This window comes from Chionomys nivalis, chromosome 9 (assembly GCF_950005125.1).
Source record: "Chionomys nivalis chromosome 9, mChiNiv1.1, whole genome shotgun sequence".
Taxonomy (NCBI): domain Eukaryota; kingdom Metazoa; phylum Chordata; class Mammalia; order Rodentia; family Cricetidae; genus Chionomys; species Chionomys nivalis.
In genome coordinates, this window is record NC_080094.1 from 82,884,290 (window position 1) to 82,900,668 (window position 16,379).

Below are 16,379 nucleotides of genomic sequence, written 5' to 3' on the forward strand. Positions count from 1 at the left end.
ATAAAACATAGAAGTCCATTTCACACAGCTTCATGTAAACACAATATGGCTCTATATGGGTCACCTTAGACAAAGAACATGATTAAGAATCTTTTTTTTTTTTATTTATTATGTATAACATTCTGCCTCGATGTATGCCCGCACGCCAGAGGAGGGCGCCAGATCTCAGCACAGATGGTTGTGAGCCACCATGTGGTTGCTGGGAATTGAACTCAGGACCTCTGGAAGAGAAACCAGTGCTCTTAACCTCTGAGCCATCTCTCCAGCCCATGATTAAGAATCTTAAATTCAGCCAGGCGGTGGTGGCGCACACCTTTAATCCCAGCACTCGGGAGGCAGAGGCAGGTGGATCTCTGTGAGTTCAAGGCCAGCCTGGTCTACAAAGGGAGTTCCAGGACAGGCTCCAAAGCCACAGAGAAACCCTGTCTCGAAAAAAAAAAAATTCTTAATTCTATCCCTTACTGACTCTAAGGATGACAGGAAGTTAAAAATCACACAGATGCTGAACTTCTATTATCCCATCAGTAAAATGCAAATAGTTAAAACCAGACTGCTTGACAAACCCAGTTCCTCAAAAAGCAATATATGCAAGAGAATCTGGTTGCTAAGGGAGGTATAACAGGAAGATTCAAAGCCACTTTTTATACAAAGAATCCAAGGCCAGCCTGGGCTACATAAGACACTATCGAGGCAGAGGCAGGCGGATCTCTGTGAGTTCGAGACCAGCCTGGTCTACAAGAGCTAGTTCCAGGACAGGCTCCAAAACCACAGAGAAACCCTGTCTCGAAAAAGCAAAAAAAAAAAAAAAAAAAAAAAAAAAAAAAAAAAAAAAAGACACTATCTAAAGTTTTGAAAAAATTTAGAGAGACTGACTTCAAGTCCCAATTTTGGCCCACCAACAACTCTCAAATCCATACGTTCTATGGAAGCTACAGATGTTCATTTTGATCTCTGATTTAAGAAGAATCATTTTGGGATCCAGCAATACCACTCTTGGGAATATACGCAAGAGATGCCCAATCACACTACAAAAGCATTTGTTCAACTATGTTCATAGCAGAATTATTTGTAATAGCCAGAACCTGGAAACAACCTAGATGCCCTTCAATGGAAGAATGGATAAAGAAAGTGTGGCACATCTACACATTAGAATACTACTCAGCGGTAAAAAACAATGACATCGGGAATTTTGCATGCAAATGGATGGAAATAGAAAACACTGTTCTGAGTGAGATAACCCAAACCCAAAAATACAAATATGGTATGTACTCACTCATTAGTAGATTCTAGCCATAAACAAAGGACACTGAGCCTATAGTTCGCGATCCTAGAAAAGCTAAGTAATAAGGTGAACCCAAAGGAAAACATGTATAGATCCTCCTAATTGGAAGCAGACAAGATCACCAGGCAAAAGTTGAGGGTATGGGGTAGGGGTGGGATGGGGGGAAGGGGAGAGGGGGAGAGAGAAGGGAGAAGGGAAGGGTTGGGAAGAGCTAGGGGGAGTGGGATGGTTGAGATGGAGGAAGGACGGATATGGAAGCAGGGAAGAAGATATCTTAATTAAGGGAGCCACTCTGGGGTTGGCAAGAGGCTTGGAAAATTTTATTATAAAAATTAAAAAAAAAGAAGAATCATTTTGGGCTGGAAAGATGGCTTAACAGTTTAGAGTATTATCTACTCTTCCAGAGGACCTGGGTTCAATTCCCAACACCCAAATGACAGCTCAGAACCATCCAACACCTTCTGCCAATTGTGGGTATTAGGCACACATATGGTACACAGATGTATACACAGGTAAGACACCCATAACACACAAAATAAAAATATTTCTTTAAAAAAGAATCATCTTGTGTTTTAAGACAAGATCTCCTTTTGTTGCCTAGGTTGCCCTCCAAATTGTAGCAATCCTACCTCCATCTCCCAAATCCTAGATTACAGGCATAAGCAACCATGCCAGGCTTGGGAAGAAATGTTTTGTTTTTGTTTTTTGAGACCGTGCTTGCTATGTAGCCCTAGCATGTCTGGTACTTGCTATAGAACAGGCCAACATTAAATTCATGGTAATCCTCCTGCCTTAGTCTCCCAGGTACTGGAATTATAGGCGTGCACCATTACACTCAGCAAGAATCTTAAACAAGAAACATGACTAATACATTGCCATAAGACTCCTTCTAGGAATAGACCTAAATAACAGAGTATTTCATGCACATGCATATTCACAGCAGTACTGTTTCCACAAAAGTAAATAAAGGTGAAAAAGTTCAACTGTTCGCCGGGCGATGGTGGCGCACGCCTTTAATCCCAGCACTCGGGAGGCAGAGGCAGGCGGATCTCTGGGAGTTCGAGACCAGCCTGGTCTACAGAGCTAGTTCCAGGACAGGCTCCAAAGCCACAGAGAAACCCTGTCTCGAAAAAAACCAAAAAAAAAAAAAAAAAAAAAAAAGTTCAACTGTCAGTCATGATAAGTATACAATGAAATATTATTATTAGCCATTAAAAGAAATAAAAGTACTGACATGGTACTCATGTGGCTAACATTTATGCTAAGTAAAGGAAACCAAACAGAAAGGTTACATATTACATGCCATTTACATGAAAGATCCAGAATGATAGTGCACACCCTTAACCTCTGTACTTGGAAGGTAGGGGCAAAAGAGTCAGAAATTCCAAGTTATCCTCAGCTATATATTGACCTTGAAACCAGCATAGGCTAAGACACCCTATCTCAAAAAGAACTAAAAGAAAGACGAGTGGTGACAGCACACACCTATAATCCTAGCACTCAAGAGGCAGAGGCAGGTGCATCTCTGTAAATTCAAGGCCAGCCTGGTCTACAAAGTGAGTTCTAGGACAGCAAGGACTAAACAGAGAAACTGTCTCCAAAAAGAAAAAGAAAGAAGGAAGGAAGGAAGGAGGAGGAAGGAAGGAAGGAAGGAAGGAAGGAAGGAAGGAAGGAAGGAAGGAAGGAAGGAAGGAAGGAAGGAAGGAAGAAAAACAACTAAAAGAAAGAGGAGGAGAAGTTGGTCAATGGTGTCCCACAACTTTAATCCCAGCAGTTAGAAGTCAGAGGCAGGCAGATCTCTCTGAGTTCAAAGACAGCCTGGTCTACAGAGCTAGTTCTAATACAGCTAATGCTACAAAGAGAAACACTGTCTCATAAACTCAAGACACCCACACACACACCAGAAAAAAAGACAAATCTAGTGATGTGTACCTAGTGTACCCCTAACCTCAGAATTTAGAGGGTAAGCAGAAGAAGGATTAAAGCAAATTTGAGGCCAGTCATGGCTACATATCAAGACCTTGCCTCAAAAAAAAATGAGAGAGAGAGATGGGTGACGGTGGGCGCACACCTTTAATCTCAGCACCAGGGAGGCAGAGACAGCAGGATCTCTGTGAGTTCAGACCAGACTGGTCTACAAAGCAAGTTCCAGGCCTCCAAAGCTACACAGAAACTCTTTTTCGAAAAACGAAAGAAAAGAAAAAAAAGTCAATAAGTAAAAAAGAATGTTAGGAGAACTAGAAGCAAAACATCATGGCAAAACAACATGGCAAAACAAAGCCTGTAGTCTTAGCACTCAGGAGGCAGGACAATCTCAGGCTGGAGATATAGTGAAACTCAAAAGAGAGACAGAGAGAAAGAAAAGAGAAAGAAGGGAAAGAAACAAAAGCAATAAGGAAAAAATAAAGATAAAGAATGAACTTGAAGGCTCAAGTCATATTGGGCAGGAAGATGAAAAAAGAAAGGTCAAAGATAGCACAGGTTTAAAGTACAGAGTAGAAAAACCTTTACCCTCCAAGGCCAACGTTTAAAGATCATAAGAATCATTTCTCAAACCACGACAAAAGTTCCGCCTACCCTACCCCCTTTCTCTTTTACAACCTCCTAGTAAGCTACCAAAGACAAAAAACAAAAAAAAAAAAAAAAATGAAAGCAGCACAGCTTTTTGCAGGGAGACTGGCTACAATGAGAACGTGAGGGCCGTTTCCACTTCTTCCCTCCCTGCTCCTTTAACCCACTCCTACCCAGCTCCTGACCCTGTAGTCCTTCACTCTTCTTCTTGCTATAAGCATCAATGATCTGGGTTGCCAAATCCAACAAAATACAGCTGACTGTGTCTGTCTTGAAATGGGCTGATCTCTGCCTCTACAGTGACAGCCTCTTATGTTTCCTTATCCTTAGGACTCCGTCCTGAGCTCCCCTCACCCTACTCTATTCTTCTCCCTAGGTGAGCTCATCCATTTCCAATCCCATCCAGACTTAGCTCCAACACCACTTTCTGAGTCAGTCAAAGACAGCCTACTCCAAGTCTCCACGTGTGCTTCACCAGCATCTCATGTTTGGTGTGAGCAAAACCAAAGTCTTCGTTCCACTTCTCAATTCATCGAAAACTCTTCTTCCTACTGTTTCCATGTGAAATGTGGCGCCTTCCCCCACCCAGATGCTCACATCTGACACCTCCCTCCTCCCACACATCCAGTCCATCATTAGGTCTTGTTTGTACTGATTCTAAAATACATACTGAATCTGTCTATTTACTGCCTACAGCCTAATCTAAACTATCATTAGCTTTTGCCTGGGCTACTAAATTGCTTCCCAACTATGCTTCCCCCATTTCTTTCTTTCCAAACCATTCCTCACATGGAAGCCAGCATAATGTTTTAAAAGTATATATTAGATCATGACATTCATTCAAAAGCAGGTCATGGTAGTGGATACAACTGTGTGAAGACAAAGCCAAAAAACAACATACTGCAAGACCCCACATCAAAACAAAACAAAATAAAACATAACTAAGCGAGGCCTGGTGGTACATGCCTGTCCCAGCACTCAGGAGACAGAAGCAGGCCTGGTCTACATAGTGAGTTCCAGAACAGCCAGGGCTACACAGAAAGACCCTGTCTTGGGGAGATGGAGAAGCGGGGAGAAGAATCCTATAATCTAGGGGATCAAGAACAGGAAATGATGGCACCAAGCTGCTCAAACCCCAATACTAACTAGCTGTATACCTAGAGGAAACTACTTCACATCTATGTGCCAACAAATGCCATACCTATAAAATGGTGAGAGTAAGAGAACCTACAGCTGGCCTCTAATCCCAGCACTCACAAAGCTGAGGCAGAAAGATTATAAGACCAGCCTAGAGTACATAGCACGACCATATCTTGAACAAAAATAGGGTACCTACTTGGGAGGCAGCAGCCTGTTCTACAAGAGCTAGTTCCAGGACAGGCTCCAAAACCACAGAGAAACCCTGTCTCGAAAAACCAAAAAAAAAAAAAAAATAGGGTACCTACATCATAAAAGTATAATGCAAAAAATTGAATCAATGACACAGAATCTTTACTGTACCATTGGGCACAGTGTTCAATATATAAGAGTTTGTTTTTGTTTTTGTTTTTGTTTTTATTTTGTTTTTTTCAAGACAGGGTTTCTCTGTAGCTTTGGAGCCTTTCCTGGAACTAGTTCTTATAGACCAGGCTGGCCTCGAACTCTGGCCTCGAGTGCTGGGATTAAAGACATAGGCCACCACCGCCCGGCACAACTGTATATTTTAACAGATTAAACTGAGAAGTTGCAGGGCGATGGTGGCACACGCCTTTAATCCCAGCACTTGTGAGGCAGAGGCAGGCGGATCTCTGTGAGTTCGAGACCAGCCTGGTCTACAAGAGCTAGTTCCAGGACAGGCTCCAAAGCTACAGAGAAACCCTGTCTTGAAAAACCAAAAACAAACAAACAAACGTATCAAAACCAACGTCACCATACAGATTCAGACAAATAGTACAGGCACCAGTCTTAGTGAAAATTTCTACAGGAGCCAGGCATAGTGGAGCAGCCTGTAATCCTAACACTTAGGAAGCTAAGGAGGGAGGATTATGAACTGGAGTTCAACTTGGACAACACAGTAAGACCTATCTCAGAACCAGGCGGCGGTGGCACACATCTTTAATCCCAGCACTTGGGAGGCAGAGACAGGTGGACCTCTGTCTGAATTTGAGGCTAGCCTGGTCTACAGATTGAGATCCAGAACAAGTTCTAAAGCTACAAAAGAAACCCTGTCTTAAAACAAACAAACAAACAAAAAACAAAGACCTATCTCAGAAAAAAGGGGGGGGACAGATTTTCACTGAGATGGCGGAAAAGGAATATAAGGAGTTATGATACCACGCCTGCAGCCTTCCAGGGAGAGCATGGCTGCCATGAAAGGAACACTATTGCCTACCTCACTCCTTCGTCTCTTCAGCAGATTCCTACTCAACTACACTTTGCCCTGAAATAAACACATCATTGATCTAATGTAGGTAATGAGCTTTCAAAAAGTAGTTACAGAAAATAAGCAAGCCTGAAAGGTACGTGATGAAAACATAACATAGTTTGATGAGGGGGTTGGGGATGTAGCTCAACTGAGAGAGTTTTTGCCTGGCAAGCACAAAGTCCTGATTTGATCTCTGGTACTGCAAAGACCAGGTGTGTTAGTTAGCTCATGCTTGTAATCCCAGTATTTGGAAGGTAGAAGTAACAGAATTGGGAATTCAAGGACATTCTGGGCTACATAATACCTGTCTCAAAATGCAAAAACAGCCAAGCGGTGGTGGTGCATGTCTTTAATCCCAGCACTCGGGAGGCTGAGGCAGGCGGATCTCTATGCGTTTGAGGCCAGCCTGGTCTACAAAGCAAGTCCCAGGACAGCTAGGACTGTTACACAGAGAAACCCTTTCTAAAAACATTGATCTAGAGAAGTATCTTATTAGTTCTAAGAACAAGCCAGAAAGTATTTACCCCTTACCTACAAACACAGAAGCCAAGACTAACTGCAAGGAGGGGAGGTCTGCAGCACCCAAAATAGCAGTTCCAAACACAGATGCCTGTCTACATGCACAATGGGAAGGCAAGAACTGCAGCAATGAACCACCGATGCTCTTCATGCAGTGGGAAGCTCATCCTGGGTTGGCCTGTGTTCACTCACCTCTATCCTCCATGACTACCATAAGTCTTCCTTGAAAGTAGAAAGACTAACCCAAATGGCATCTAAGATTGCTGTTCTATGATAGCACAAAAGTAACACTTGAACAATTCTTTTAATTCTTTTTATTTTTTTAATGAAAGACGAGTTCACGACTGCTGGGGTTTTTATTATCATCATCATCATATCTAATTATTGGAAGGAGAGTAAAGGAACCAAAAATGACACATGAGACAATGCATGCAACAGCATACATGTGATAATCAAAAGACAACTTGCAAAAGAAGGTTCTCCCATTACACCCAGTGGGTCCTGGAATGGAACTCAGATCATCAGGTTTGGTGGAAAGTACCTTTACCCTTACCAGGCCTTTTTATTATTATTAATTTTGTTTGTTTTCCAAACAGGTTCTCTCTGTGTAGCCCTGACTGTCCTGGAACTTGCTCTGTAGACCAGACTGACCCAACTCTGAGATCCGTCTGCCTCTGCCTCCCGAGTGCTGGGATTAAAAGTGTGTGCCACCCACCCAGTTTATCTTGTTTAAAGCAATTTCACACACATACACTTTCACTAAAAAAGAAATATTACAATACAGTCAACTATTGCACTCTGGTATAGCCTGAAGCCTTGGTCCTACCAAAGTGTTTCAAGCTTTACTAAAACTGGGTCCAGGGCTGGAGCGATGGCTCAGCAGTTAAGATCACTTGTTGCTCTTGCAAAGGACCCAAGTCTAGTTCCCAGCATACACACGATGACTCACATCCATCCTTAACTCTAGCTCCAGAGGATCGCAAGAGTCTTTTCTGAACTCCCACTTTACCAGGCACTGACATGGTGCACATACATATGGACAGGCAAAACATACACACCAAATAAATAAATCAGGGGGAAAAAAAAAGGTGGAGTCCCATAAAACCCTACTATAACCATATGTACCAGAACATTTGGGTAAGAATAGGGTCACAGGCATATATGACCATGTTTGGCTTTTTGTTTGTTTGTTTGTTTGTTTGTTTGTTTGAAGCAGAGTTCCTCCGTGTAGACCTGGCTGTCCAGGAACTACTCTGTAGACCAGATTGGCCTTGAACTCAGATATCAGACTGCCTCTACCTGCCCAGGGATTAAAGACTTGCACCCAACTCTGCCTCTGCCACCACCATCACCCGGCTCTGTCTGGCTTTTGACATAAGAATGTTAAGGAAAGCCGGGCGGTGGTGGCGCACGCCTTTAATCCCAGCACTCGGGAGGCAGAGGCAGGCGGATCTCTGGGAGTTCGAGACCAGCCTGGTCTACAGAGCTAGTTCCAGGACAGGCTCCAAAGCCACAGAGAAACCCTGTCTCGAAAAACCAAAAAAAAAAAAAAAAAAGAATGTTAAGGAAAACCTGGCAGTGGTGGCACACACCTATAATTGCTGCACTCTGGAGGCAGGGGTAGGTGGATCTCTGAGAGTTCAAGACCTGCCTGGTCTACAAAGTGAATTCCAGGACAGCCAGAGCTGTTACAGAGAAACCCTGTCTCAAACAAACAAACAAAAAGAATGCTAAGGATTCAAACTCTCAGGTCCTTCCTTATCCACTGAACTATCTCTCAGCTACTAATCATAACTTCTCAAAAGAAAAAAGATAGTTTTGGTCTGTGTTCTCTAGTTTTGTGAACTTCACACAAGTTACAGTTATCTGGGAAGAGGAACTTTGAGAAGATGCCTCCATCAGATTGGTTTGTAGGCAAGCCTGTGGGGGCATCTTCTTTATTAATGACTGAGAGGGCCCAGTACAGTGCGGGCAGAACCATCTTGGGACGTGTAAAACAGCAAACTGAGCAAGCCATGAGAAGCCAAGAAGGAGCATTCCTCAAGACCTCAGCCCCTCGCCAGGCAGTGGTGGCGCACGCCTTTAATCCCAGCACTCGGAGGCAGAGGCTGGGAAAACAAAAAAAAAAAAAAAAAAAAGACCTCAGCCCCAGTGTCTGCCTCCAGGCCCATGCCTTGAGTTCCTCCCTGATTTCCTTAAATGACTGAGGAAGGACTTCGATGTGCAAGGATTAAGCAAATTTCCTCCCCAAATTGTTTTTGGTCATAGTGTTTTATCACAACAAAAGAAACCCTAATCAAGACATGGTCTCTCTGGTTTCAGGAGCAGAAGAAAAGTGTGACAAAGGGAACGTCACTGGAGGTCACCATAAGAAGACACACATTGTGCCATTGTGGCTTTAAGGCCTTCAGCCTGTAGAAGTCAATCTGACGCAAATGTAGCAACTTTGTCAAGCATGTCTGACTGGAGGGTCAAACAAGGGTAATAGATGAAACACTCTCAGGACTAGGTGAATGAGGCACCTAAAAATTGTCTACTGCAGATTCAGACAAGGATTCCATGAAGGAATGGTATCTAAACTAAGAGAGGCAGCATCCAATTCCAAACATGTATAATGCCTTTCATGGGGAAAGGAAGAATTCCTCCAGTCATCCTAAGGTGGCTCAAGCTCTAATTAACCTGGGAGTGAAAGGCTAAAAAAGAGACAAACAAACAAACAAACAAAACCCTGTAAGTTAGCCAGAGTCAGGGCAGACTTCTGGACAAGCAGAGGTCGAGAACTGAAAGCACTGAGCTTGAGGAGGGAGAGCTAAAGATGAAGACAACTGGCGGACTTCAGTTTGTTACACTTTCCCGTTGGCTTTGAGTGTGTTAAACCACAGGACAAAAACATTTATATCTTATTCCAAAATAACTTTATCAAGTTGAGACCTATCTTTAAAAAAGGAGACCTTGATATGTTGATTTTTTTCTAATTTCTTTAAAAGTGAGATAGATGAGACAAATTATTGAATTAAACTATGCCATTCATGACGATACTGAATGAAGCTCATAAAAGTTTGGATTCAGGGGGCTGGAGAGATGGCTCAGCGGTTAAGAGCATTGCCTGCTCTTCCAAAGGTCCTGAGTTCAATTCCCAGCAACCACATGGTGGCTCACAACCATCTGTAATGAGGTCTGGTGCCCTCTTCTGGCCTGTAGGCATACACACAGACAGAACATTGTATACATAATAAATAAATAAATATTTAAAAAAAAAAAGTTTGGATTCGGCATTAATAAAGCTTAATAAAGGATAAATTAAATAATTAATTTAGTTAATTAATAAAGGATAAATAACCAAAAGAATGAAAGTCTTATTTCCTTCATACACACTGAGTACACTACAGACTATACAGTATAATGACATAGGCTTTTGCTCTCTTAGTAAAAATAAGCATTTTATTTCAGTGATTGTGGTCACAGGCTTTTATCCTTTTTGCTTTGCATTTGTTCTTTTGTTGTTGTTTTTGTTTGCTTGTTTCTTAAGACAGCCTTAGGATGTAACTCAGGCTGACCTAGAACTCAATTCCCAATCCTACTGCCTCAATGCCTGGAGAGTTGGAATTTAAGGTATGTACAACCACATCTGTTTGAAGCCTCTATCTCTTAATTATCCCCAAGAACCATCTTACCAAAATACAGAATAATCAGTCATAATGTGAACGTTTCTGAAACGTCAGGAGACAACCCAAAATGACTTTGGTCGACCCCAGGATTTAGCTTCAAGCTGTGGTTCACACGGGTGAGCCCAGTACTGGAGAGGCAGAAGCGGGAAGATCAAGGCGCTCAAGATCATCCTCAGCTACACAGTAAATCTGATGCAAGAGATAGACCCTGCCTCAAAAAAAATTTAAAAAATAAACAAAAAAAAGCACACAAGAATTAATCAAGTAGGGGCTGGAGAGGTGGCTCAGAGTTTAAGAGCACTGACTGCTCTCCAGAGATCCTGAGTTCAATTTCCAGAAACCACATGGTGGCTCACAACATCATACATGCAGACAGAACACTATATACATAATAAATTTTTTTAAAAATCCTTAGAAAAAAATTAGGTGAAACTTGTAGGAAAAAGGTCTGGAGAGATGGCTCAGTGGTTAAGAACACTGACTACTCTTCCAGAGGACCTGGGTTCAAATCCTAGCACCCACATGGCAACTTACTCCAAGATGTGATACTCTCACACAGACATACATGTAGCAAAACACCAATGCAAATAAAATAAAAATAAATTACACTTTAAAAAAGAGTAGGAAAAATTAGAGACACTTAAGAGTCTCAAATCCTGTAGCCTCACCCCCTACCAAGTTCTCTATACGCCTCAATTCAATATAACCCTCTACTAGTTATTTCTTAGAGAAACATAATGGGGCTGGAGAGATAGCTCAGCAATTAAAAGCATTGGCAGCTTTTCCAGAGGTCCTGAGTTCAATTCCCAGCACCCACACAATGGCTCACAACCATCTATGAGGTCTGATGCCCTCTTCTGGTCCGCAGGTATATATGCAGATGGAGTATCATATACATAAGATAAATCAACAGAAATAAGCACAAACATTATATGATGTTTCCAACCTTCTTCATGACATACACAGCAATTTCCATTTCTTATCTGGCATTCATTAGGAGTCACTAAGACACAACCTAAAACAATAAATCCCACGCAGGATCCATCAATTCCAGTGGACTATGTTACTTCTGCCTCTACATTCTTTTGCATTTTTCCATAATAAAAGTTTGTTTCAAAAACTACATAATCTTAGCTTAGTTACCCACTAGAGTCTACTTCACCAATCCCTTATAAAAAGTAGCAAGGTCCTGGTAACTAAGAAATAGCTCATTATCAAAGGATTTGATTTTCATGGACCACCGAAATGGCTCAGAAGATAAAAGGGGATTGCTGGCAAGCCAGATGACCTGAATTCACTTGGGAATCATGTGGTGGAAAGAAAGAACTGAGTCCTGAAAACTGTCCTTTACATACATCGCAGGGCACACGCATGTGCAGACTGAGAGACAGACACACTGTGGATAGACGGTAGGTAGGTAGTAGGTAGGTGGTAGATAACCTTTACTTAAATCTTGCTGCTCTCAGGCCTAGGGGGTGCAGCTCCATGGCAAGCACATACATGGGTTAAAAATTCCCAGCACTACAAAAGAAGGGAAAGAACAGTAAATCCCACTGACCTTACACACACCCATTAAAAAAAATCAAAGAAACAAAAAAAATCTATTATCTCTCTAAAAGTCATAAAAGGCATCCTAAAATTGTGTAGAAGTAGACTTTCCGAATTTGTACTCCATAAAGACGTACACCTACGAATTCTACACTCTGTGCAAACTTATCCAGCCCATAATAACCTCCAAGCCCTTTTTTTTCAACAAACAATGACAGATTAAGATCATGACATTTGATCCAATGAAAACGAAATTAACAAAAAACCCTTAGACCTTAATGTTTCCAAGTTGGAAAAGAGAAACATAATGGAACTGACAATTTAATTATCTGTTTGAATAATTTCTACACACACACTTCTGAACTCTTGAGTAGAAAGTGACTAAACCACTAACCAAATATGAAAAGCAAAAACAAAAATTGTTTCACAAGAGACTTCTTGGATTCCTAGAAAAGACCTTGACAAGAACCTAAATTCAAAGTCTTGACAATCTTCCATCAGGCACTAAGACTTAACACCATAGCAGAAAGTTCCAAAGAGGGCTGAAGAGTGGATCAGTATCAATCAGAGGGGAAGTGGAAGCAAACAAAATTTCCTTGCTACTTTTGCTAAAGTGATACAAACTTTGAAAAACCAAATTCAGAAAAAAATATCACTTGTTTAACTTCTGAAGCCTCCGGTGACAGAATATATGTTTCTAAGAGGAGTTCCAAACGATCAAATGAAAAGTCACTGTATGTAAAAACTGAGAAGGAGAAAAAGAGGAAAAAGAGAAGAGTAAACCGTTAAAGACCAAAAAAAAAAAAAACCTTAAAGTGCATTTAATGATCTGTCGGATTCATAGGGAAAAGTCACGTCTACACCTCTGCCTCAGTTTCCCTGCCCCATATAAGCTAGAACGTGGCATTTCATTCCAACGAACCAGAGGGCCTGTTTCACAAGCCTCCAGCGACTCAAAGAGGCCCTCTGAGGCTGGACTCAGTGGGGGGTCCCCAGAGCAACGGAGGCCTGACGTTCGGAGCCCTGAGCTGGGAAAAAGGAGAAAGGGAATAGGGTCTAAGGGAGCCAACTCCCACAATCTGGGGGTGACGACACCCGTCCAGGCCCCAACATCCCCACTGTACTGAACCCAGCCGGCAGCCTCAGCATCTCTCTCCCTCCTTCCGGCTTCTTGCTGAGTTCCGGGCCGCCCTCCGGCCGCGCCCCCGGGCGCAACCACCTTTACGCCGAGCCGCCCGTCGGGCCGCGCGCTCGCCCACCGGCCGGCGCCAAGGTCTCCTCCTGCCCGCACCGGAAGGATGCCGGAGCGGGCCTGCCAGGCTCCTCCCGGGCCTACCTGCGAGACGGGTGAGAGCTCGGCCCGAAGGCCAGCGGACGCAGCGGGCTACGGACGGAAGGCGGGAAGGGGCCGAAGGAAGCGAGGGATCCGCTCAGCCGACCGGCGGGAGAAAGCGGCCAGAGCCCGGGGCCTCCGGAATAACTCACTCAGTTCTGAACCTGGCACCGCCGCCGCCGCTGCCGCTGCCGCCGCAGCCGCCGCCGCCGCTCTAGAGACATCAACCAAGACGCCGCAAAAGATCACAGAATACACGAACGCCCAGACATCAAAGGAAGAGCGCCCAGCAATCGTTCAAGGAACCGCAGCCGAGTGCCGAACAATGCTCAGGTCTTGATGCAGGGCCGGCTGCAGTCCCAGGCATAAATAAACAAATCCAGATCGTAAGCTATATCATAAACTGTGTGTGATTCTGCCATTTTCTGTTGGTGGCCAAGTGTTTAAGTAATTTAGAGAACTAAAGTTTTGAGACGGGCGCACGCCTGTAATCCCGGCATTTTAGGAAGAGGAGGAGACATAAGGATTCGGAGTTCAAAGTCATCCTCAGAGTGAGCGCGAGGCCAACCTCGGCTATATGAAACCTCGTCTTAAGGTCTTAAGCGAAAAAAATAATTAGTCTTTTGTGAGATTTTTGGTTGAAGATCAAATCATAGCAGAATAAAACTCGTCTTAATAGCTCAACGACTGCTTTACACGTAGGTTTTCACACTACTTAGCCTAATTGAACAAATGACTTCAACTCTTGATTCTTAGTTTCCTGTCAGAGCTGTAAGGTGCATGGAATAAGAGACGGGTGAAATGAAGAAAACAGTGAACAATCTCTATGAATGCTCCAGTTTTACAAACAAATCCAAGAGAAAATGGAAAAACTTAAGGTGGGAGGGAAAAGTTCCTGTATTGTTATTTAATTTTTTTTTAATTATTTATTTATTATGTATACAGTATACAATATTCTGTCTGTATGTATGTCTGCAGACCAGAAGGGGGCACCAGACCCATTACAGACGGTTGTGAGCCACCATGTGGTTGCCGGGAATTGAACTCAGGACCTTTGGAAGAGCAGGCAATGCTCTTAACCACTGAGCCATCTCTCCAGCCCCTGTTATTTAAAAACAATCTCTCTCTCTCTCTCTCTCTCTCTCTCTCTCTCTCTCTCTCTCTCTCTCTCTCTCTCTCTCTCTCTCTCTCTTTCTCTCTCTCTCACACACACACACATACACTTTCTCTCTGGTTTTTAGAGACAGGGTTTTTCTATGTAACCTTGGCTGTCCTAGAATTGGCTCTGTAGACCAGGCTGGCCTCAAACTCACAGAGTTCTTTCTTGAAGTATACGTACTTCTCTTTTATTTTCTTAGAACAATCTAAAACTACAGACCACAAATGGGCTTTTAGTTAACTAACTGGGTTTTAGGGTCGGGACTTAATGTAGTGTACTCTGGTCTTGAATTCTGTGTAGCCTACTACACAGAATTTGACTTTGAAATTCTGATGTGCTTGCTGCCCTGTTCCAAGTACTGCAAATGACAGGGATGCACCACGAGTGGGTTTGTGCTGTGCCTGAGGGATTGAGATGAGCGCTCCACTCGGTAGCCTGGCTAACTTGGAACTCACCATGTAACCCAAGCTGTCCTCCAACTCAAGGCAATTCTTCTGCCTCAGCTTCCTGAGTGTTGGGATTATAAGTGACCACGCCTGGCTTCCTTTTTGTTGTTTTTCAGACAGAATCTCACTATGTAGTCCATATTGCTTCCAACTCATTCTCTTCCTCCCTCTGCCTTCCACCGGTTGCGATTACAAGTGTTTGCCACCATATCTGATTAGCAGCTGTTTCTAACTATTGTACTGGCCAAGCTCCTTACTCTGGAATCTATCTATATGTTGTCTCTAGGTATTTTTTTCATGTGATAGGCATTTGATACTCTTGAGAAGAGACAATTATAGCATTATAATTTATGATTAGGTCATATTGGACACACGCAAACAAAAAGATTTTATTCTTGAAATCAATGCAGCTCTGATTACTTACATAAGCTCCTCATAAGATTGGGCCCATGGGGGCATAATATCCCCTGGTGGAGAAGGAGCCTCAGGACTTAGTGTACAATGTCCTTCCTCTACTTAAGGACATATAAGTAGTTAATTGCTGAAGAAGACAGAGACTCTTGAGTGGTGTAGCTGCTGTAAATGCTAATGCTCCTGTAAGCAACCCTCAGGTTAAACTCACTGAATCAAGCTAGACTTGAATGGAATTATTTATTTAGTCTGCCATTGATGCCTCATTTAGGATGAATAGGTGTTTTGTTCCTATCTCTCCAGGAAAAGTCAGGCATCACTTGGAACCTGAACAGCTGAGAAAGAGAAGTCTTCTCGCTATGATGCTATTGCTTTGTCCCTGCTGTGGGTGACAAGTGACTGAGCTGCTGCTCCTGTGAAGGTGGAGTATTTGTGGACTGTCTTTATATCAACCTTCCTAATGCTGCCACCCTTAAACACAGATCCTCCTGTCGAGATGACCCCAACCACAAAATTACTTTTGTTGCTACTTCACAGCTAATTTTGATATCCTTATGAATCATAATGTAAATATCTGGGTTTTCCAATAGTCTTATTTGATGCCTGTGGAAGGGTCATTCAACCCTCAAAAGGGTTGCAACCCACAAGTTGAGAACTTCTGACCTATAAGATATGGAGTATGTGTCTCCTTGATAAATGGGCACTCCTTTAATCCCAGCACCTGGGAGGCAGGTGGATATCTATGGGTTCAAGGCCAGCCTGGTCTACAGAGTGAGTTCTAGGACTGGCTCCATTGCTACTGAGAAATTTTGTTTAAAAAAAAAAAAGCATATATATTATATATATATATATTTCATATAACAAATGAAATATCACTACAGACAACGATAACAGTTTTCTGTTTCTTCCATAAGGGAAAGAATACAAATTAGATTGTGCTAAGTGTTGGACCCTAGTGTCCAATCACCGAGGAGGAGTCACCCCAAGAGACCATCTCTCACACCACAGCTGATGTAAAAGCATGAGGATTTTATTAAT

The 16,379-nt window shown here is 42.8% G+C and overlaps 1 protein-coding gene across 9 annotated transcripts in view; it reads right to left on the reverse strand.

Annotated features, from left to right (window-relative positions):
* The window catches only part of Ambra1 (autophagy and beclin 1 regulator 1), a 199,627-nt gene extending 186,091 nt beyond the window's left edge, over positions 1 to 13,536 (reverse strand). For 5 of the 9 annotated variants that reach the window (XM_057780608.1, XM_057780615.1, XM_057780614.1 and 2 more), the window contains exon 1: positions 13,329 to 13,468. The gene's annotated coding sequence lies outside the window, so the exon portion shown is untranslated. The other 4 variants (XM_057780610.1, XM_057780612.1, XM_057780607.1 and 1 more) reach the window with 4 other exon arrangements.
* Between the last annotated feature and the right edge of the window lie 2,843 nt (positions 13,537 to 16,379).